The following is a 23,845-nucleotide window of genomic DNA, read 5'->3' on the forward strand; positions in this document are numbered from 1 at the left end:
ACTGTGCAGGGTGACTTAGATTCAGAGGCTTGGCTTTTCTACTATAATATCTTTTACCACAGAGACCAAGAGTTCAATATGGGGGTTGCTCCAACTTTACAGTTGCCAATAACTGCATGTTTGTGTCCCCTCAAAATTCACATGTTGAAACTCTAACTTACGATGTGATGGTATTTGGAGATGGGGCCTTTGGATGGTAATGAGGTTTCAATGAGGTCATGAGGGTGGAATCCTCCTGATGGAATTCCTTTCATAAAAGTAAATGAGAGTTACCCCCTGACATGTGAGGACACAGCAAGATGGCCACCTGTAAACCAGGCAGAGGCTGTCGCCAAGAACCTGCTCATGCTGGCACTTTGATCTTTGACTTCCAGTTTCCAGAACTGTGAAAAATAAATGTTGTTTAAGCCACCCAGCGTTATCACATTGTGTTATGGCAGAAGAAGAGATACAGCAGAAGAAAAAGTCAGAGAAGTTTGAAACATGAGAAGACTCCAGGCTCTGTTGCTTTTTGAAGATGAAGGGGCAATGTGACAAGCAACTCAGGTGGCCCTAAGGAGCTGATAGTTTCCCAGCTGACATCTACCAAGGACATGGGGACCTCAGCCCTACAATTGCAAGGGCCTGAGTGCTGCTGGCAACCTGAAAGAACTTGGAAGATTTTCCCCCAGATTGTGAGACCCAAAGCAAAGGAACCACAAGTCATTCAGAATTTTGACTTACAAAACAGTGAATTCACACATTTGTGTCATTTTAAGCCTCAAGTAACTTCTGAGTCTAGGTTAATTTCTACCTTGTTCTTGAAAGGCTATATTTTAGTATGCTACATTTTGGAACACAGCTATCATGCTCTAAGAATCCCAAGCCACATAGAGAAGCCATGTTTAGGTGCCCCAATCAGAAGGCCCAAGTGAACCTGGCCTTTCAGTCGTTCCTGCCCAAGTATCAGACATGTGATTGAAAAAGCCTCTAGGTGATATTAGAGGCTTGTGTTTTTGTGTTCCAGTATTGTCAGCTGGGGCTTCAGACATTGTAGAGCAGAGACAAGCAACACCCGTTCAGGAAACAAAATCTATGAGCATAACATTATTGTCGATTTATACTCCTTTTTAAAACACACAAATAGTAAGCAGAGCAGAAAGGAAGGAAAAAATCTCTTTCAAATACAAATAGGAATAATCTATTTTTTTTTTTAGGGACAGTGTTTCACTCTGTCATCCATGCTGGGGCACAGTGGCACGACCATAGCTCACTGCAGCTTCTAACTCCTGGGTTCCAGTGATCATCCTCCCTCAGTCTTCCAAGTAGCTGGGACTACAGGTGCACACCACCACATGAAACTAATGTTTTTTATTTTTTGTAGATATGAGGTCTTGCTAGGTTGCCCAGGCTTATTCAAAACTCCTGGGTGCAAGGGATCCACCTGCTTTAACCTCCCAAAGTATGGGATTATAGCTGTGAGCCACCACACCCAACCAAAAGAGGGAAAATTTTCAAAGATCCCATATCTAGAGTGAAAAAAGATAAAATTCTCTCTAGAATAGTTATGAGGAGGAATTTCAGTCTCAGAGTAAAATGGGATTGAATTGCAGAGGAAAATAAATATATTTTTTAGTGCACTACTTAATAACTGGGTCTGTAACTGCTACGTGATAAATGCTGCTTCTTACAGTTAACCAAAGATAAACATCTAATATTAATGGAATAAGGAATTTATTTAGAGCAATATACCAGTGAAGTGATTAATTTTCTGTAGAAAACTATTTCTAGATTTTGCAATTGTCCAATTTTTCTTTTAAAAAACCATTGAGATGAACCTTTACTATCTTATTTCTGAAGGACTATTTATTTTAGAAATGTGCGTATATGTTATATATAATAATATCATCTTTTATTTCTATTAAGCTTTACCATTTACAACTCCATTTACATGGAAAATTTAAATGGAAATGTGTCCACTGTTGGGACCTACTTCTCAGAAAAAAAGATGCCTTTCAAAATATTACTGCTTATTTACAATGCATCTGGTCACCTGAGAGCTCTGATAGAGATGTAAAGATGAATGTTGTTTTCATAATTGCTAACATATTGTCCATTCTGCAGACCATGGATCAAGGAGTCATTTCAACTTTCAAATTCTATCAATTAAGAAATATATTTTATAAGGCTATAGCTGTCACAGATAGTGGCTTCTCTGATGAATATGGGCTAACTAAATTGAAAACCTGGAAATAATTCACCATTCTAGATGCCATTAAGAACATTTATGATTCATAGGAAGAGGTCAAAATAGCAACATTAACAGTAGTTTTGAAGAAGTTGATACCGACCCTCATGGATGACTTTTGAGGGGTTCAAGACTTCAGTGGAGGAAGTAACTGCACATGTAGTGGAAACAGCAAGATAACTGGAATTAAAAGTGTAGACTGAAGCTGACTACATTTGCTCATTTTATCATAAGAATCTCATGATAAAACTTGCCAACAGATGAAGAGTTGCTTCTTATGGATGAGCAAAGAAAGTGGTTTCTTGAAGTAGAATCTACTCCTGGTGCAGATGCTGTCATTATTGGTGAAATGACAATAAAGGATTTAGAATATTACATAATCTTGGTTGACAAAGTTGCGTCAGGGTTTGCGAGGGTTGACTCCAATTTTGAAAGAAGGTCTAGTGATCAAATGCTATCTAACAGCATCACATGCTATAGAGAAATCTTTCTTGAAAGGAAGATTCAATTGATGAGGCCAACTTCATTTTCAGAAATTGCCACAGCCACGGTAAACTTCAGCAACCACCACCCTGATCAGTCAGCAGCTATCAACCTCAAGGCAAGACCTTCCACCAGCAAAAAGATGATGACTCTCTGAAGACTTATATGATGGTTAGCATATTTTAGAAATAAGATAATTTTAATTAAGGTACATATAGTGTTTTCTCAGACATAGGCTGTTCCACACTTAACAGACTATGATATAGTGTAAACATAACTTTTATATACACTGGAAAACCAAAAAATTCACGTAATTCACTTTATGTCTATATTTACTTTATTCAGGTAGTTTGGAAATGAAAATGCATTATCTCTGAGGTATGCCTGTATAGCAAAATGGCACAAAAATTCCTGCTAGATGGAAAGCAGAAGACAAGTTCCTGAATGGAAAACAGAATGGCAACATGGCCTTAACTTTGAGCAATGAAACGAAGCAACAGCAGCTGAAAGCCCAGTTTACTAAGAAACCCTTCTGCAGTTGAGAGTGTTTTGCGTGAAACTCTCTTGTGACCTATGAGGTATTATGTTGAGGCAAACAATGACTAACCCTTCAAGGACATTCCAGGTACATGGCAAGTAATACAAATATTAAAAATTAAGCGGGTAAATTTATGGTCACATTTTACAAAGCATCCTAATTAACACTGTTCTCCAAAATCTGAGAAGTAAACATTTATTTTTAGTTTAATAGAAAAAAAACTACACAAATGTTTTCTTCATTAGTTATGATTATGCATAAATTCTGTGGATCTTTGCACCCTTGAAGTGCTCACAAGTATCACTGAATTTTAGAAAGCGAAGCTATTAATAATTATTAAGGTCTTAAAGTAAAAACCTATGACTCAGAGAGCTTAAGGAACCCAGCAAAGATCAACTGCACAGAAAAAGGCACTAAAGCCTTAGCTTCTTGATAACACATTCAGTCATCATTGATTCATTTCATAAAATGTATTAAGTATTAATACTCATTAGCCACCATTTACAAGATTTCTGCCTGAAAAGTTTACAGTCTGATGATAACTTTTAATTTAAGTTTCTAGTCTTATATGCATTCAAAATAATCAGAATATTTACGTGGCGAAGCATCTGTAAAACACCCCGAATCCATTAAGTTTAGTTTATAGATAATAATTGATAAAATGTAAATTTAGAAAAATACCCCAACAAATAAGTGTTTTAATATATAATCCATTGAGAGATTTTTGGAGCCAAAAAAGCCATTTTGTTTTAAACCAAAGACCCTTGTGTGCTATTATTTAAAGGCATACCATACAGCAATGTCAATGCAATTGATTCCCCTTTTATATGCTTTATAGAATTGGACTAGATTGTCTTTCCCCAAAATTCTATGGGAGTTTTTCATAGAAGGTATTTCCAAAGTAGCCTATATAGATATACTCAAGATTTAAATCTAGAAGCAGTGGAGATACATTTTTATAGTTTGTATAGTCTGTGAAAGCAGGTTACAGCAATCATATTCACAGCTGCTAGCCAGTTGCAATCTCAGCCACAGTATGTTGCCACTGGAACAGGTGTACATTTGTTTTCACCCAAGTTGAGGGAAGCATTGGGACATTTGGTCTTTTGTATTTAGCTATAATGACTGTATTGTGTGTAGTTTATAAACACACCCACCCTTACTTTAATCTCACAGTCTTACTCTGAAAATGCTATTATATGAATTTCGGGGTCATGAGATGATATTTTTAGTTTTGACTTAAGAACACATTAGTGCATTTTCAAAAGTTCAATGTTTCATTGGGGATTTTATGCCATTATGATTTACAATTTTTTTTTTTTTTTTGAGATGGAATTTTGCTCTTGTTGCTTAGGCTGGAGTGAGTGGTGCGATCTCGGCTCACTGCAACCTGCGCCTCCTGGATTCAAGTGATTCTTCTGCCTCAGCCTCCCAAAGTAGCTGGGATTATAGGTGCCCACCACCACGCCCGGCTAATTTTTTTGTATTTTTAGTTGAGATGGAGTTTCACCATGTTGGCTAGGCTAGTCTTAAACTTTTTATACATGTCACTTCCACTCATACGCTTTAGAACTACATAGTTGCATGGTCCCAATATAATTGCAAGGAAAGCCAGGAAGTGTGGAGCCATGCAGATCATAAATATTGTGAGCACCAATAGTTCAGGTGATCCACCCGCCTTGGCTTCCCTAAGTACTGGGATTACAACCATGAGTCACTGCGCCTGGCCGATTCACAGTCTTTTTAAGTAATATCTTATATTGGTCAGAATAGGCTAGGTTTCGTTCCCATGACAAATAGAGCCTGAAATTTCCGAGGCTTAAAATAATGGTTTCTTGCTCACACAAAGTACAGTGCAATTCAAGCCGTCTTTCTTTTTCAGCGATTCCATTTTGTAGCTAGTTCATCAGAAACATGGTACTGTGGTAGGGAAAGAGAGTGATGAAGGAGGCACACTGGGTCTTAACTCCCTTTAACAGAAATTACACATGTCACTTCCACTCATACTCTTTTAGAACTACATAGTTGCATTGTCCCAATATAACTGTAAGGAAAGCCAGGAGGTGTGTAGCCATGCAGATCATAGATACTGAGAGCACCAATAGCTTCTACCACATATGTGTTGTCTACAGCCACACTGTCATCTCTTTTCTTCATTCAGCAAACACTACTAATTACCTTTCTCTCTGCAAGGATTTGTGCTACATGATAGATGATTCTGTTACCAGAAAGGGGCCCTGATCCAGACCCCAAGAGAGGGTTATTGGATTTTATGCGAGAAATAATTTGGGATGAATCTATAAAGTGAAAGCAGGTGTACTAGGAAAGTAAAGGAACAAAAAATGGCTACACCCAAGGCAGAGTAGCAGCATGGGCTGCTCAGCTGCTAACACTTATTATTACCTCTTGATTATATGTTAGCAAGAGATGGATTATTGATGAGTTTTCTGGGAAAGGGGTGGGAATGGAGGGTTCCCAGAACAGAGGGTTTCTCCCCATTTTAGACCTTACAGGGTAACTTCCTGACCTTACCATGGCATTTGTAAACTGTCATGGCACTGGAGGGAATATCTTTTAGCATCCTAATGCATTGTAATTAGCACATAATGAGGAGTGAGGAGGACCAGAGGTCACTTTTGTCTCCATTTTGGTTTTGGTGGGTTTTAGCTGGCTTCTTTACTGCCGCCTGTTTTATCAGCAAGGTCTTTATGACCTGTATCTTGTGCTAACCTCCTATCTTATTCTGTGACTAAGAATGCCTTAATCTCCTGGGAATGCAGCTCAATAAGTCTCAGCCTCATTTTACTCAGGTCTCATTCAAGATGGAGTTGCTGTGGTTCAAAGGCCTGTGACAATGCCAGAGATGAATAAAATGTCATCTCTACTTTCAAATAACCTAATATATTGGGGCTACAAAAACAAAAATCATATTATAATATAGTCATATGTGAAGCAGAAAGATAATGCCCCAGATAGAGGCCTAAATCATTTTCTATGGGCAGGATCACAGAGAAAAATGAACTTAACCCTTATTTGTTAACAAGGAATCCTTAAAATGCTGTAGAAGTGATGATATATTTGCTGGGCATTAAAGGAAGAAAAAAGGCTTAGGCAAGTTTGATATGGGAAAGAGGGCGGTGAATGAGAAAAGACGGAAAAATGTGAGAAGATTGTGCATGACTGAGGAATGAATAAGGGACAAACAACCTAAACCACAAGGATGTGGGTATATAGTAAAAGACATGTGGACTTCATGAGTATATATGTTATGTACGTATTCAGTTTGCTCATCTGTGGAATATGAGTTGCTAGAATGTTAAGTGTATTGCTATTTGTTTCTCTCACTGTTATTTCAGCTTATGAAAAGAAATCAAGGCAAACATTTTACCAGAGCATTCCAAGTTCTAATCATATGGCTTGTTTTTTCCCTAAATTTTATTTTTTTTCTCCATTTCTTAACAATATTAAACTATAAGTAATAGGATAAATTGGCTGAATTTATTCTTAGCTGATTCTCCCTCCTTTCAGATTCCTTTCTAGTCAAATCAAATTTTACGTAACATACCTAGTTATCACAACAAAGCAATTTAGAAATGAGTTCCCAAATACTAACTCTGTGACAGTAGGTAAATTAGATCTAGAATTTTAATTGTTGAAAAAACAAGACTTAAAAAGAAGGTTATGATATCATGCTATAAGTAGTGATGTTTGGCATTCAGCAATAGGTTAAACAAGCCAAGAACATGGGACTATAAGAAAAAAACAACAAAAAAGAAAAATCAAGGAGAAGGAAAAGGGAGAATAGGATCGAAATTCAGAAAGCATGTGGTCTTCTTCCTCTTCTTTGACAGGAAATAAAAGTGATGAATGAGCAGGAAAAATGTCAATGGCAAACACTCAAGAATATGACCTTGAAATGTGCCTTTATGTTGTTTCTTTGAAATGTTTAACTTTTTTGTAATTAAATGAAGTATTTAGAGTCACTGCTAGACATTCCATCATTATCAAAATGCCTATTATGTCTTACACAAACGTCTATTTAAGCATTTTTAGCTTAAAAATATAAAATCCTTTCTGTAATTTTCTGCCTTTTTTTTCAGTTTCAAATATCATTCTTTCAATAAAATTGTCTTCCAATAATTTTGAAGTTATTAATCACCATTATTTATTCACCTTATATTATGCCTACCAGCCACTTCATGTATATTATTTCACTTAAATCTTATGAAATCAACCCAAGATTGATATTACTTTTATTTCATAGCTACAGAAATTGAAATTCAAATTTTGTCCATTACAACAGACTAGCTGTGGCAAAAGACAGTGTGAATTTACCCAAATGACTTAACTATCTTTTTATAAATTTGTAAAATGTGAAGAATCATAGAACACATCTTAAAAGGATTATTGTGAAATCAAGGAGGAGAAAGCTAGTTAAACTGGTAGACAAACTGCAATAGGACTTGTCAAGTCAAAACCTACAATTATTCTTTTGGATAGTTTCTTTTTCTCTAAAGTGGCAATTTAACTTAAAGTTATTAAAGAAACCCAATCTTTGGGGTAGGTTAAACGTTCTCTTCCAGCCCTTCCTCTTTCCAATTTTCCCAAGAAGCATATTTTAGACAGAGGAAGAGACCAAACCAATGACTGCACAATTACCATTATCTCTAGCACTATTCGTTGTCAAATCACTAAATGCTGGTTTGAAGAACTAAGTAATTGGAGAAACCAAAAATGAAAGGAATTACTTATAAATGATTTGAAAAAAAAAATCCTTATTTTTAATGTCTTTTGGTGCTGTTTTCTATGCCCTTCCTCCTATGGTGTCAATTTTATTTTTTTCTGTAAAGTGATTTGGTTAGTGAGTCCAATCTCCAACAGTGCACTACCTCCTTCTCCCAAAAAGGCCTCAGTTGAAAAATGGCTCAACACTTTCACTGCAAGTTCACAGTGAGGATCTCCTATTCTCCCTGCATTCGGCCAGACTCTTCTCTTTTTGCATGCTTTCCTCTCCCATGCATGGGTTACACAACTCTCTGGCATATCTAGACAGAGCTACCCTACACCTGACTCCTAGGTCAGGCTACAGAGTACTTCGGATACAGCAAGTCACGACCCATCTGAAACGACAGATCTACCTGCCTTTTGGCTTTCTTCCTTGGTCAAAACTAAAATCCGAAGTGGAGTGCCCCGAGCGATAGAGAAATTGCCTATAGCTTTGACAGCCGCTTGGAGCATGCTCAGTCGGTCTCCAGGCACCGGGAGGCGGCTCCCCCCCCACCCCCCCGGCCGGCCTCCACCGCAGTCTGTCCGGCCCCCACCCCCGGCGCGCGCTCCTCCGCACCCACAAGGGCTTTCAGCAGCCGCGCCTCCCCTTCCCGCCGCCGCCTCCTTTTCCGCTGGCTGTGGCGGGCGAGGACACGTCAGGGGCCATAAATAAATAAATAATTCCATTCACCGGTTGACAGCAAGGCGAACCGGCTGCGGCTTGCGGGGAACAGAGAGCTGCAGCGCCCACCCTGCGCCAGAGACCAGATAAAGTAAGTACAGCTGGGGAGGGAGGGGGGGCGGAGGAGGAGGACGAGGAGGAGGCGCAGGCGAAGAGGAGCGAAAGCCCGCGTCTGCGACCCGAGCTGCCCGCGGAGCCGCACGCGTGTGTGCAAATAATGGCCAGCCTGTGACAAACGTGCCAACGCAGAGTTGGCCAGCGAGCCCTTATATAGACAAAAAACCTCGAAGCGGCCGCGGGAGGAGAGCTCGCGTCAGCCAGTGAGCGCCGACAGCGGCCCGGGAGCTGCTGGGGGTGTGCGGGGTCCCGGGCAAGGAACGCCCCGCGTGCTTTCGGCCAGGAGGTACCCACGCTCTCGGCTTTTACACCTAGACTCAGCGTGGCGCGGTGCACCCCAGTCTCCCTGGCTCACGGGACTCGGAGGGCTGCTTGCGTGCGGCGTGTCTCTAGTGCGCGCCCTGCCATCATCCGGCCCCCGAACCCCCTAGGGTAGCGTGGCTTCATTGCTGCAGAAGGTGGAGGTGTGGGGGTGGTGAGAGTGTGTGTAGGCAACGTCTTCTCTTTGAGCAGATGATCAGGACTGGAAGAGGCTGCGAGGGGAAGACGAAATACCGGGGGATTGGGGCGTGGGGGTTGTCTTTCTTCATTTTTGGTCCCCAGGAAGGATGGCAGGGGTGGAAGCAGATGGAAAAGTGTATGCGGGCGAGGCCTGAGCCCAGGCAGAAAGGGAGCGCTGACTTGGCAAGGGTTCAGGAGGGCCTGTTCCTGCTGGGCTTCCTGGGCTACTGCACCACACTGGGGGCACTAGGCCCGGTCAGGTGGCGCCACAGGCTGCGAGCCCGCTCACGTGCGAGCCCGCTCACGTGCGAACTGTTTTCCCAACGGATGCTGCATGGCAGCTCCCTTCTCTACCCGCTTTTCTCCTCTACTTCCGCGAAAACGATTGCAGACTGCCTTGGAAAGGGCGGTCGTGCCCAATACCACTTTCCCGGTAGGGCTGAGGAGGGACTTTTGTAGTTCCAATTCCAGGGAAATTAAAATTTTACACACACACACACACACACACACACACACACACACACGAGAGAGAGAGAGAGAGAGAGAGAGAGAGACATAGAAGAGGAAATGAGGAGTGGTTTCTCTATAATTGTTTTTTGATTGCCTTTCCCGGAGAAATAAGTAGGACTAGGCTGCGTTGCGTTAGGGCTGGTTAGTGGCATTAGGACAGCTGTTATTTCATGTCCTTCTTCCCTCTTGGGTCCCAAAGGAGACACAGCAGAAGAATAAAATAGCGGGCAGTGATGAAGGTGATGTGAAAAAGACTGGACCAGAGGAAGGAGTGACTACTGGATGCCATTTCCTGTCACCCCATGCTTCATGGCTAACCCCAGTCTGAACTCAGAGGGTTGCCAACTTTCCACAGACAGGTTAGCTTGAATGTGTTGTGTCACTGGAACCACAAGCACTAAGTATGCGTTTGGTGGAGTGTGGCTGAAAAATGAGAGTTGGGTGGGGACTGGAGAGGGCAAATGAGGGTTGAGCAAAGTGACTAATATTTAGCCCCAGTGAAGCAATCCTAACTCCAGCTTCTACGTCTAACTGAGCACATTACATTTAAAGCAATCCAAGTGAGGGACTGAATGATCTCAGTGGAAAGGAAAGATTATAACCATAAGAAACTCAGTGTATTGTGTAACAACTTACAAAGTCAGAAACTATTTTTTGTAAATACATCAACAGTTTGCAGTTACATATTACATTTTTTCCCCCAAGGCATGTTTTAATATTAAGTGATCTGAAATTTTAACACCTGTTTCCCAAAGTTCAAATTAGTGTATCCTTCTATAAATGCTCAGTTTATTTCTAGACATTCATTTGCTCTTTGATAATGTCTGGCTTATATTTTTGGCTTTGAGCTCTTTTAAAGGAAAGGAGAGAAACATTACCTAAAGAAACCTCCCTTGTCTAGAGTCATATTCCTGGATCATGGATCTGAAATAAAAGGCATCTCCAGAATTTGATTTTAATTCTGTATTCATTCACCAAACATTTTTGAGACATTCACATGGAAAAAGGGAATTAACTTTAGAACAGATTGGTTCTGCACTTCTGTAAGGTTGAGTAGTTGTTTAACAATCAGGGCTTTACCTTTTTCTTATCTATAAAATGAGATTGGTGGTACCCACTCTGAAATGCTATTGGGAAGAATAAAGTGTGTGGTAAACACCTAGAATTTAGACAGGCTATATTTGAGCTCCTATAATCAGTCTAGACACCCTACCAGGGTTACCAAGATGAATGAGGCTGGAATTCTGTTCTCAAGAAGTTCTCATATAGGCAGTCATCCAGGTTAATCTTTTCTTGTATCCCATTTGCCTTTTAGTCCCCCCCTTTTTTTTTCTCCTCTTGATGGAAGAAACATATATCCCAAATAACTTGAAAGGAACTCCGCAGTTGTAAGAAATGTTGGTAAGATCTGCTAAAAGGCAAATTTGAGAAGAGTGTCTTTTCTCAGGAACCTGTATTCAGCCCGTTTTTTGTTCATTAATAGTGATCCTTAATGAATAAAAACAGGTAATGAAGCATTTTTCTTCATGTTAGGAGGGGAGGATGATCCTTCTCTGAAGACTATCTTTGTCAATGAATTGGTTTCCATCATTTGAGAGAAGAGTTTGAGCTGCAGTTTCTACTACACCTTGGACAAACCAATCCACTCACTCCTAAGAGTATAAAGTAACTGTAGTACATAACGACTATAATGACAACTCTGTAATGCTCACCATATTCCAGGCACTGTGCTACTACTGTCTGATAGCACGTAACAACCCTGTGAGGTAGATCTGTCCATATCCATATTTACAGAACAAAGAATTTAGGCCCAGAAAGTTTCATAGTTTATTCAGCTGGTACACCTAGTAAGTGGCTGGGCTGGGACAAGCAATCCATGCGATCTATTTGGCTTTAACCACTATGTAATATAGCTTCTGCCTTGTGTGAAGCTAAATAAGAGCAAAGATCTTACCTGTTGTTTTCTCCATAGCCCAGTACAGTGTCTGGCATATCATGGTTCAGAACAACTGATTATAGAAAGAAGGAAAGAGGGAGGGAGGCCGAACTGGAGGAAAGTGGGGAGAGGAGGAAATAAAAATTAGCAAACCAAGTGTCTCCTGCCTTCAACTCTGAATCTGGCAGGAAATCCAGCATGAACTCTGCCCTGAGAACAGAATTTTTGGGGCTCTTTTGAGGATTCCTTTTCCTTGTCTTGCATCTAATCATCTAGTTTATGATGCTCATTTGTGCAAAATAGGAAAATACTCTCTTTGGTCTGACAGATTAGCAAAAGGTGCCCATGAAGTGCAAACATCAAAGAGTCACCTACTTAAGGTGGTCAGGAAAAAAGAAAAAAAGAAGATTAAAGAAAGAAAGAAATTAAAAGGGCAGACCGTAATGCAGGGGCACTGGATTTAAATTTTAGTTAAGCCACTGACTGGCTTTGTCTTATGCAATGTTGTGGTAGTACTTGTATGGTTGTTCTGAATACCAAAGAACATAACAAAGCTGTTTCCTACTGTATCTGATAAATGGAGTGGCATGCAGCAAAGAGTAATTACATTCTTTTATTGCTCTTTGTTCCTCTCCTCCCTCCAGCCCATCCCAAATAAAAAGTATCCTCCTGGTTTCCACATCTTGAAGCAATCTGTGTTCATCTGAACTACTTCATAACTTGATCTAGGCTTCTCTTAGTCTGATTCTTACATTATTACCTTGAATTACAATTATTTGGGAAGGCATCCTATCTCTCTTCCTGGGCTACATGGTCCTTGAGAGTAGATGATATATCTGATTCATCTGGGAACCCCTGTTTAGCTGGTACTTGGGACAGGATAGGGCAGAGGAGGTGCTCTGAAGTCCAACCTGTCTGGGTTTTGATCTTAGCTTTGCCACTTGCCAACAAAGACAAGTTGCTAAACCTCTTTAAGTCTCAGTTTCTTCATGTGTAAAAATAGAATAATAACCAATTTTATATGTTGGTTGTAAACATTGAATGAGATAATATCTGTGAAATAGCACTGTGCTGAGCACATGCATAGAAATAACTCAGTAACTAGTGTTAGATATTAAATATTTGACTTTACACATTTTAGTTTGTCACGAGCATCACTGGCTTATTTTTAGTAGATTTTTAGAAACTCTGAAATGCCGAACTTGCCATTAGATGGCACAACAAAGTTGAATTGCATAATAAACTATTAAGTGGATTCCCTTTGAGAGGTCATCCTGGTTTGTCCCAGGCTTTCTCAAAACTGTTTGGATGAAAGTGATTAAGAAATACTTTGGGAAACAACTGCACACTAGTTCTCAGTGAATAATGGATTTTTTTTTTTAACTTGTGAAAAAGCTTCATTTTCTCAGTTGCTCCTTTAAATGGTGAATCCAGGGACCAAGTCTACCTCTATGAGAGATCCAGCTGTTTAAAATCATAATTTGAGAGACTAACTTAAAATGAACCATTGTTGAGAGGAATAAATAATACCACATGTATTTGGTAATTAGTAAATAAGTGGAGGGTCTGCACATTTAGATATCAACTATAATCATTAAAAATGTAGGAGAAAATTAAACAAATTGGAGTTGACTATAATAAAACTAGTCCAGCTGGAGCTGGACTAACTGGGACTTAGGTGCATCATGGACAATTTCAACATATTCACAAATATCAGTGTTGATAAATCAAGCAAATATTTTTAGAAATAATTTTTCGGACCTAATACTAAAACTCCTGCAAATGTTTACATTAATATTCATTGAAGTCTCAAAGGACCTCATGAAAATCCTATGGGACAATTGAACGACAGCTACAAGATACTGGCTTAAAGGTACTTCCATTAAAGGTTTTGTGCAGTTATGATAGTTCTACAAAAATGTCTATGTGGTTCAATTATAGAGTCTGGTGATTAGTTTTATATAATATTTGGCACTAAAATAGCAACTTTCAATAGAAAATATTTTGTGTAAGTGGTGAACACAAATGAAATGTTTGTTTGGATAAATAAAGATCTATATAAAATGTTGGTATTTTGTAGAAAGAATTTTATTACAAGCATTTGCTGTTTCTCCACCTAGCACAATATGTATCATTATTAATTAGTCAATATCTCTAATCAGATTTTTATTGAAGCTAATATGTAAAAGAATGGTACTTTATACAAAGCAGCTGCCCTAGTATGTAATTAACTTGAAGAGCTGTGTCTTTTGTAACTAGATTAGATAAGAATACATGATAAAACTACAAAGCATGCATTTGATAAGTTTCAAAGGGATGTTACTATTTATCTCATTTTAAAAATGATTTTCAAAAATTCTAGGATTTGAAGTTCCATCAATTCTCAAATATATGAAAGGCAAATTCAGTGATAAATAGCAGTCGGTGACAGTATTTTTCAACAGGTGGGATTATTGGCATTTGGAGTGGGACACTTCTTCATTGTGTAGGACTGTCTCTTTCATTGCAGAGCATTGGGTGTCTGTGACCTTTCGTAGTAAATTTGGGCTGCGATAACAAACTATAGACTAGGTAGCTTATGAACAATGGAAATTTATTTCTCACAGTTCTAGAGGCTGGAAATCTGAGATCAGGGTGCTGGCGTGGTGCAGGTGTTGGTGAAGGCTTCTTGTGGGTTATAGACTGCTGATTTCTTATATCTTCACATGGTGGGATGAGAGTGAGAACTCTCTTTTATTAGGGTGCTAATCGCATTCATGAGAGTTCCATCCTCATGACCTACTTAACTCCCCAAATCCCCACATCTTAATACCACTCCTTTGGGGATTAGGATTTCAACATGAATTTTGGAGGCACACATTAGGTCCATAACAATTATCTATCTCTGTTTTCTGTAAGTCAGTGGCTTTCCCTTAGTCATTGTAACAGTCAAAAATGCCTGTCTACATTTTAAGATACCTGTGGTGGAATGGTGATCGATATGGTTGAAAACTATTGGCCAATAAGATCAAATTGAGATTGTTTAAAAAATTATGTGGGATCAGAGTACTTTCAAAGTACTCTCAAAATTATTTTGCCTTTCATTAAAGGATGAAAATAATACCCTTGTATTAAAATATTTTGTTTTGAAACAATGAGTTCTTTATTAGTAAGGCATAACAACTGTTAACTTTAATAATCAGAGCATCATTGACCTCCTAGACTCCAAATTATTTGCTTTGGACTGTCAATAAACTTTGGCAGTGTTATGCCTAATGCTTCTTGAACTTCTGTTTTGGCTTTCTTGTGTTGTTTATTTTGTTACTTCTCTCACTGCTCATTTACTGCTGCTTCTCCAGCTCGCCTTTCACCTCCTATTCAATATAAGTATGTGTTCCCCAGTTTCTGTTTTGGGCTTTTTGTTGTTGTTGCTGAGACAGAGTTTCGCAGCGACACCCAGATTGAATGCAATGAGGTGAACTCAGCTCACTGCAGCTGCCACCTCCTGAGTTCAAGTGATTCTCCTGCCCCAGCCTCCTGAGTAGCTGGGACTACAGGCGCCCGCCACCACGCCTGGCTAATTTTTTGTATTTTTAGTAGAGATGGGGTTTCACCATTTGGCCAGGCTGGTCTCAAACTCCTGACATCAACTGATCTGCCTGCCTTGGCCCCCCACAGTGCTGGGATTATACGCATGAGCCACTGAGCCTGGCCGGGCTTTTCTTTAGCCTGCATTCTGTTGATTGACAAAGCTCATCTGCTCTTGACCTCTGCTTTCACCTCAGTAGGAATAATTCCCAAGCCATTTGCTGCAGTCCTGACCTGCCCTCAACTTTTAGGCATTTCCAGACATTTCTAGATGTTTGCAGGACAGCTTCTCTTTACTGTGCCTTTGATACTTCCAGTATCCTGTGATCTCTTCCTTCCTTTTTGTCTTCTTTCTTTCTGTCGCCCTCATTCTTCATATTGCTCTCAGCAGTATTCTAACCTAGAAGCTTTTGAGACCGCCCTTTCTCTGGACTTGTGTACATCTGAAATAATTTTTTTAAATTATTTCCTTTTATTCTGTTGTTGCCAGAGGTTTCAGGTGCTTTTGACATACTACCTGCAGTCATGTAATAGTCTCTTAGTGGGTATTCCCACATCTGGTCTCTCACCTTACCAGTTAATTCTGTACATGGTATCAGATACTCTCACTGAAGCACACCTCAGTTAACTAACACTCCCACCACCTAGGTCCAAGGACTGACATTTCAGTCCCTGCATGATGTAATTCCAAACAGCTGTTTCATGTTCATCTCCCACTACCATCATAGTCAACTCAAATTGAACTGTCCCCATGCCTTGTCCGTTCTCATTCTACTTCCTACTGCCAAATCTTTGGTCATACTGTTCTTTTATCTTGAAATGAATCTAACTTCCTAGTATTTCCGTTTCTAGCTCTAACCTCACCTTCTAAACTGAACTGAAACACCACATTCAAATTTTCCTCTGATGCCTCTGGATAGGTAGAATAATTTTCCTAAAATTTCAGGAACATTGTGTTTACAATGTCTTATTTGTTCTTAACATTCTATTATAGTTGATTTTATATAAGTATTCAGTTTCTGAATATTCTATAAAGTGGTAGATGTCGGGAATAATAATGTATTCATATTTTCGTCATCTTTAGCATTTTGGTGGATTATAGAGTTACAAGAAACTTGGAAGACATCTGTTTCCACTTTTATGTATTGTTTTCATTATGTTCAATAAACCACCATCTATTAAGTGTACACACTGAGGAAGACTGTTCTTTTAAAGGCAGTCCTACTTGTGACTGAAATTTTCTTGCTTCTACCTAGAGTCTTTGTTCAGCTTCCTGGGGCCATGTGCAATGAATCCCTTTCCTGTTTGAATGACATACTATACCTATGTGGTGACAGTTCACATGTCTTTTGTTTTCTCTATCAATTTAACATATTCAGTTTTTCTTCCTGTTTTTTGTATGTGACCTGGTTAAGTTCTTTATTTAAGGCTGCTCTATCATGGATTATTTCAAGTTTAGGAAAGTCCACAAATGCATAGAATACTTCAAGGATAACAATGGTTTTCAATGTAAATATTGGAACTATTGTTCATGATGTAACTTGTCAATATCTCTTCAGGTGAAGTCAGAGTGGGAAATCAAGGTATACATAGAGATCTACCTCTGGGAGAATCCCATAGTTATCTCAGGGCTGAACTTTCCTGTCTGTGCCCACAGTTTAATAAATAAATAAATGAATAAACCACTGGAGGATGATAGGAAAGCTCACTTTAACTTTTGATTATAATTAGAAATTAGCCACTCAGTAAAATTATACTGTTTTATAGATTAATGCCCTAAGTAGTAAAACAACAAATATGTCTTTTGTGTATAATAAGTGAATTTAAAGACATTGGACCAAATAAGTGGCTATTAAGTAAAGTTATGAAGATAAGCTTTAAGTAAGAATAACTTACATTTGTTGAACATTTCTATATGTCAGGTATCATTTTAATACCTTACATGTTTTAATTAATTTAATCCTCAAAACCTTATGAGGAAGCATTATGGTTATCCTTATTTTACAGATGGGCAGAGTAGAGAACAAAGGTGATGTATTTTGCCCAAGGTTACACATCTTGTCATTGGAAGGGTGTGGATTTTAATCTGTTGACCACAATGTACCTTTTCAATAGTATTAATTTAAAGTATTTCATGCTGCAGTAAATTTTAAGATATTCTTGGGGGGAAAATTCTGATAATTTTTTTTTTCTTTTTTGAGATGGAGTCTTGCTCTGTTGCCCAGGCTGGAATGCAGTGGCCCGATCTCAGCTCACTGCAAGCTCCGCCTCCTGGGTTCATGCCATTCTCCTGCCTCAGCCTCCCGAGTAGCTGGGACTACAGGCACCCACCACCACGACTGGCTAATTTTTGTTTCTGTATTTTTAGTAGAGAACGGGGTTTCACTGTGTTAGCCAGGATGGTATTGATCTCCTGCCTTTTGATCCTCCCGCCTTGGCCTCCCAAAGTGCTGGGATTACAGGCAAAGTCTGATAAATATTTTTTAAAATGGAGGCTAGTCAGGTATAATGAGTTTGGGTCTGTTACAACACAAAGTCAACAGGAATGATAAGGCTTCCTTACTGTTTGAAGGAGTTACCTGGAACCAAGCTAGGAAGCTTAGAGAAAGTAACAACCTCTTATGGATTCAAGGAGGCTGGAGAACCAGTAGGGACCAAAGGAACAGTAAATCCAGGATGTCATTCCTGTAACTCAGTTTGCAAGGTTGTAGGGATAGAATGCGTGAGAGGTGGCAAGACTCCCATGGAAGCCCTGTGCTGTGGGTATCAGTGAGTGCATGAATAGAGTAGGGTCTGGAGAATTCTCATAGATGGGTATATATCAAATTCACAGTGAGGTGGGATTTTGAATAAAGCCTCTGACATATTTTAAGCCATAGAATGCAATACTTTAACAACTATTTATTCCCCTGCTGTGTTCTAGACACTATTTTGGATGTTAGAGAAATGGCTGTAAATAGAACAGGTAAGTCATTTTTAGTCTTGAGTTACCCAGATATCAAACATATCTCAAAGCAAGGTTAAGCAATTCATGTCCTTGAGCCAATTTTTTTTGTAGACCTCTCATGTCATCTTCTCTATGTAGTCAGTCTTATTTTGTAGTTACCTCTTTTTTCTCTTCTCCTTTTTTTTCAATCTCAATGTCACATGTCAGATCAGAGACTTTGAAGACAGATAGATATACCTCAATGAAATTTCAGCTAAGCTATTTCTAAGCTGTTTGACCAAAATCAAGATATGTAACTTTTAGAGCCCAGTTTTCTCATTTTGGAAATAATAAAATTTATTTTATGGGTTGTTGGAGAAATAATGTAGGTAGCCAATAAATGATAATCATAATAATGTAATTTTTATCTCTACCTTTATTTTTGGCATATATTGAGGCAGAACTTCTTTACTCCTGAGGCATCTGTTCTGTGCAGAAGTATTTATGAGTTATAATATTGGTACTCCCAGCATGACCCAAGTAGGAAGGTCAGAAAATAAACAAATATTAAAATAATGTGGATCTTTTCAAGATGGATAAAATTCTAGTTTCTGGCACATATATGAGGAGATTCAAGTGCTGATATTGATGCTGCAAAAATGTTTAAGTGGTGAAATTTTCACTTAGCTATAAAGTTAGTAATACTAGTTGGGAATACAACCTAAGGGAATTTTAAGATGGAAATTCCATTTAGACGTGTTAGCACACATAAGCACATTTGAAAACTACCGCAAAGAGCAAGACAATAATCATTCTGTTATAATGACTTAGAGATATTTGTTCCAATTAAAACATACGCTAACATAATTATTGATGTCATTTAAGTGTCTTCGGTGTGTTTTCTGTTTTATATATAGTATTTTGAATCCTCATATTGTCATGTAGGATAGATTATATTCATTTACATGTAGGGAGAATAAGGACTCAGCAAGATGAGGCTGGCCATTCTAGCACCCCAAGAGTCAATGCCTCAGCCAGTGTTTCAGTGCAGGTAAGATGCTAATGACAGCTAGATCTTGGCTCTCATACTTTACATAAATTCAAGTCAGTAAATAATTAAGCATTGCTATATGAAGTACTCTGCAAAAATACCTGGACAAATAAGTATAAGACATCTTTTCTGACTGTCATCCTCCAAAGGAGACTGAAATTTTAGAGAGATTGTGTGTGTGTGTGTGTGACTATATCTCTGTGTGTGTGTGTGTGTATATATATATGTGTATATATATGATTTTAAGGCGATACTAAATATATATATGTATATATATGTGTGTGTGTATATATATGTGTGTGTGTGTGTATATATCCTCTTTATCCAATAGCATCCAGAAATGGACTCTTACAATGAAAAACTTTTTGAACTAGAACATAGTTAGGAATGTACTTTCAGAAGTTTATATAAATGAATATCCCAATTTGTTCTATCATGTGACTTAATTCTTTTGTATTCAAAGCATTGTGCCATTTAAAAAATGTATACACACACACATACACACACACACACACTAATTAAAGCCACAACCCAGAGTAGGATAAGTGTCAAAATTAATGATAGAGAACATGATTTTCTAGGACAGAGGTTGACAAAGTATAGCCCCTTGGGCCAAATCCAGACCACTGCCTGATTTTGTAAATAAAGTGTTTTTGGAATATATCCACACCTGTTTGTTTTCCTGTTTTTTGTGGCTGCCTTCCTGCTGCCGGGAAAAGTTGATTAGTTGTGACTTAGCCTGCAAAACCTAACATTTTTACTATCTGGCACTTTAGGGAAAAAAAAAATATTTATTGAATCCTGCTCTAGAATTTCAGAAGATACTTTGCTTTCTGATGGAGGAATCAAAGAAGGCATTAATGAAACAAGTGAAATTTATTTTGGAGCTGAGAGATGGGTAGTCTTTAGTTAAGAGAGGAGCTTGTCATAGTAAGTGCCACAGAACTCAAAATCAAAAGTACACTGATAGATAAGTCTGCTGAAGAATAAGGATCATATTATTGTATATAATTTATATAATGCTATAACCATTTGTCTATGAATTTTTTTTGTAAGTATCTGGAACACTGATTCTTAAACTTGATGAAACATTTGAATCAACTAATTAACTACTTAAAAGTTATATTTTACTCAATAATCTGTAAGGCTAAAATATAATCCATGTGGAAAGTCACTGATCTATGTCTCTATTTTCGTAACATGAAGGAATGCTGGATATAACACTAATATTTTTTTCTAATCACTATTTATAATAAATACTAGATACTGAGCATACAACTAAGTACCAACAGTGTCCCCAGAGCTTTTCATGCCTTATCTCATTAAAAACTTGCAGTAGCCAAATGAGGTAGATGTTATTATTTCCATTTTTGTAACAGAGAATACTAGGAAACAGATGTATCAAGTAATTGACATAAGTCTACAAAACTAGTAAGTAGATCCTCTTTATCCAACAGCATCCAGAAATGGACTCTTAAAATGAAAACCTTTTTGAGCTAGAACATAGGAATGTACTTTTAGAAGTTTATATAAATGAATATCCCAATTTGTTCTATCATGTGGCTTAATTCTTTTCTATTCAAAGCATTGTGCCATTTTTTAAAAAGTTGAGTTAGCTCTTAGTACAAATGGCTCTGCAAATTTTTATTGAATATACTGATTTTTTATGGAACTATAACGTTCTGCATCCTCTCTGTTTCTTTGTCACTTTCTGTCCACGACTCTTTTTCTCTTTACCTTGCCTCTTAACATTCAGTCATTTGTAATTTTCTCCTTTTCCTGTAGTATCAGTTCATAATATTCATATAGGTCCTCATTATCCATTACCTGTTGCACAGTGTCTTTGATGTAGCAGTAAAGTGCTTGAAAGCATTTTCATAAAGTAGTGACAGCTTCCAGAAGAAAAAGAAAGAATCAATGCAACTTCCTACCAGCTTCTTGTTCTGAACTGAAAAAGGGGCAGAAACTGCAGAATTGTTGAATATCACTAATGGATATGACAAACTAATAAGTAGATAGGAAAAGGTGAATGATTCAGAGGAAGCCACAGATAATCGAAGAAAATGTAAGTCTGTGTTCCCTGTAGGCCACATTAGCTAGCATTTGTGTGAAAGTAACCTGGCCTCTTGTGCCATGGGGAGAGCATTAATTGAACACAGTAATATCCTGGTACAGGAGGATTTATAGACATCAGATATAAGGCTCAAATACAATTATTTCCTTTTTACCATTAAATTTCTAAGTAATATATGCTGTTAATTTAAGAAAAAAATACTTCTATGAGGAAATGTGTATTTTTATTTGTTTTCATTTTATTTTCGTTAATAACACAAATTTGTTACTCTACCTCATTAAGATACCTGAATCCGTTTTCTACATTTATTTTCAAATGTTCCAAATAAAGGTGAGGAAGAAACATTTCCAAAACAGTTTCACCAACAAATAATTTAAATGCCTAGAAACCTAATTATGACTGTTCATTGGGATACTTCAGCATTTATGATCAAAATTATTATGTATATTTGCTCAGTTACTTTAAGTGTGAATATTATATAGGGGCCAAGGGAAATTTCCCCTTTACCCTCCAAAGGTTTGCTGAAATATCAATTCACAAAAGACAGATTAGTGGAGAAAAGGCATGCAATTTATTATCATGCCCAGGGAAGAATCACCGAGTGAGTGCCCAGTATCCCAATGTAGTACAGATGCTTATATAACCTACTTCCTAGGGGAACGGAAGATGGCAAAGGATGGATGATTTTAGGGAGATACTAAATGATTTTTAGGGGAATTCAATAGACTTGAAGAACATACAGTGTCCTGGGACAAAGGCCATTTGTACCAAAGAACCAACAAGATTTTTGTCATTGACAAAAATCTGTCCTGCTTTATTGACAGACTTCAGTCTTCCTTTCTGCGATATGAGTTCAGTTAATGAAAACTCAGGGAAGGGACCAGTGGTAATTGTTTTATTCTTTGGCATATTTGGACTTTAGGCAGGTAAGCGACTTAGAGAACAACTTCATTCTGTGCTTTGGGAGACATAGAAGATTGAGAGATGTGGGTGAGGGGGCATGGATAGATAGGGGGTTGGAGGGTTGAGGATGGTGGAGGGTGGAGAAGGTGAGAGAGACCTTGTGGCTCCTTCTGAATATCAAAGTGCCATATTTAGGGTGTTGGTTTCTGAGCCAATTTTGTAACATTTCTATCCAACTTTTAAAAATCTATGAGCTATTTTAAATTGTTTTACATTTTATTAGTCCTTTTATTCTATTACCTCTTGTCTTGAAGCAGCAATACTTAATGCTTGCTCAGTTATGCATTCAGATAACCACTTGTGGTCTATAAAACCTGAATTTAAATATATGATTTTTTTGTACTCTCTGGGTGTCTGGAGGATTTGCAAAAGGGTTTATACACTCAGATTTTTGGAATGAGAAAGGAGAACGTGAAGGCAGGTAACAAACTGGGTGCTAAGTGTGTGCCAAACATATAGTTATGCAGTTTTTACAGCATCACCTCATGCAATCCTGAATCATTCCCTGACAACCTCAGCATCTCTATTACCTGGGCATTGCTGTCTCCAATTTAGGATGGCTCTGGCTGGTTAGGAAACAAAGGTTTATTTCCAAAATCTGTATTTTCCCTTATATTACATGTTTTCTTCCCAGGTAGAGTGGAATCCACCCTCTTTGCAAACGCAGTTTATAGAAGAGGGAAATTACAAGGCAGCAAGAGAAATATTTAGGATTCTGTTCTTTTAAAATGTGGTAGCTAAAAATAAAAATCATCATATTTTTAAATGTCAGAATTACACCTGGAAGTCTTTTTCAAGAAACAAAAGGCAAACTTAAAAGAACAAGAGGCTGGGCACGGTGGCTCACGCCTGTAACTGTAATCCCAGCATTTTGGGAGGCCGAGACGGGCGGATCACGAGGTCAGGAGATCAAGACCATCCTGGCTAACACGGTGAAACCCCGTCTCTACTAAAAATACAAAAAATTAGCTGGGCAAGGTGGCAGGCGCCTGTAGTCCCAGCTACTCGGGAGGCTGAGGCAGGAGAATGGCGTAAACCCGGGGGGCGGAGCTTGCAGTGAGCTGAGATCCGGCCACTGCACTCCAGCCTGGGCGACAGAGCAAGACTCCGTGTCAAAAAAAAAAAAAAAAAAAGGAGAGAAATGTTGGCAATACTTTACTTTGTGACTCTTCCACATATACAATTCCTCTTTCAAAAGTGTTAACCTTATAAATTTTATGTTGGGATTGATGCTAGTATCAAGAAAGCAAGTAGACACAGATAATGTTATTGATTTGGATTTGAATATTGTTTTCTTCTTTTTTGAGTACTTTATTATGCTTTATTAAACAGGTGTATTCAGTTCCAATTATTCTTTAATGAGAATGACTACTAAAAATACCTTAATAATTTGTTCATTAGAATACCAGAACTTCATTATAATTTGAAATTCAATGTAAGAGTTCATCTTAAACCTATTCCAGAAGATTTTGGAAGTCCCTCATTATAAACAGTTTAGCTCTT

General features: G+C 38.3%; 1 protein-coding gene across 2 annotated transcripts in view; it reads left to right on the forward strand.

Annotated features, from left to right (window-relative positions):
* The first annotated feature begins 8,487 nt into the window (after window positions 1-8,487).
* The window catches only part of SLC16A7 (solute carrier family 16 member 7), a 168,286-nt gene continuing 152,928 nt past the window's right edge, over window positions 8,488-23,845 (forward strand). Inside the window, exon 1 of one of the 2 annotated variants that reach the window (XM_025402355.1) lies at window positions 8,488-8,788. The gene's annotated coding sequence lies outside the window, so the exon portion shown is untranslated. The remainder of the gene's footprint in view (window positions 8,789-23,845) is intronic. The other variant, XM_025402357.1, reaches the window with a different exon arrangement.

The sequence above is a fragment of the Theropithecus gelada genome, chromosome 11 (genome assembly GCF_003255815.1).
Source record: "Theropithecus gelada isolate Dixy chromosome 11, Tgel_1.0, whole genome shotgun sequence".
Taxonomy (NCBI): domain Eukaryota; kingdom Metazoa; phylum Chordata; class Mammalia; order Primates; family Cercopithecidae; genus Theropithecus; species Theropithecus gelada.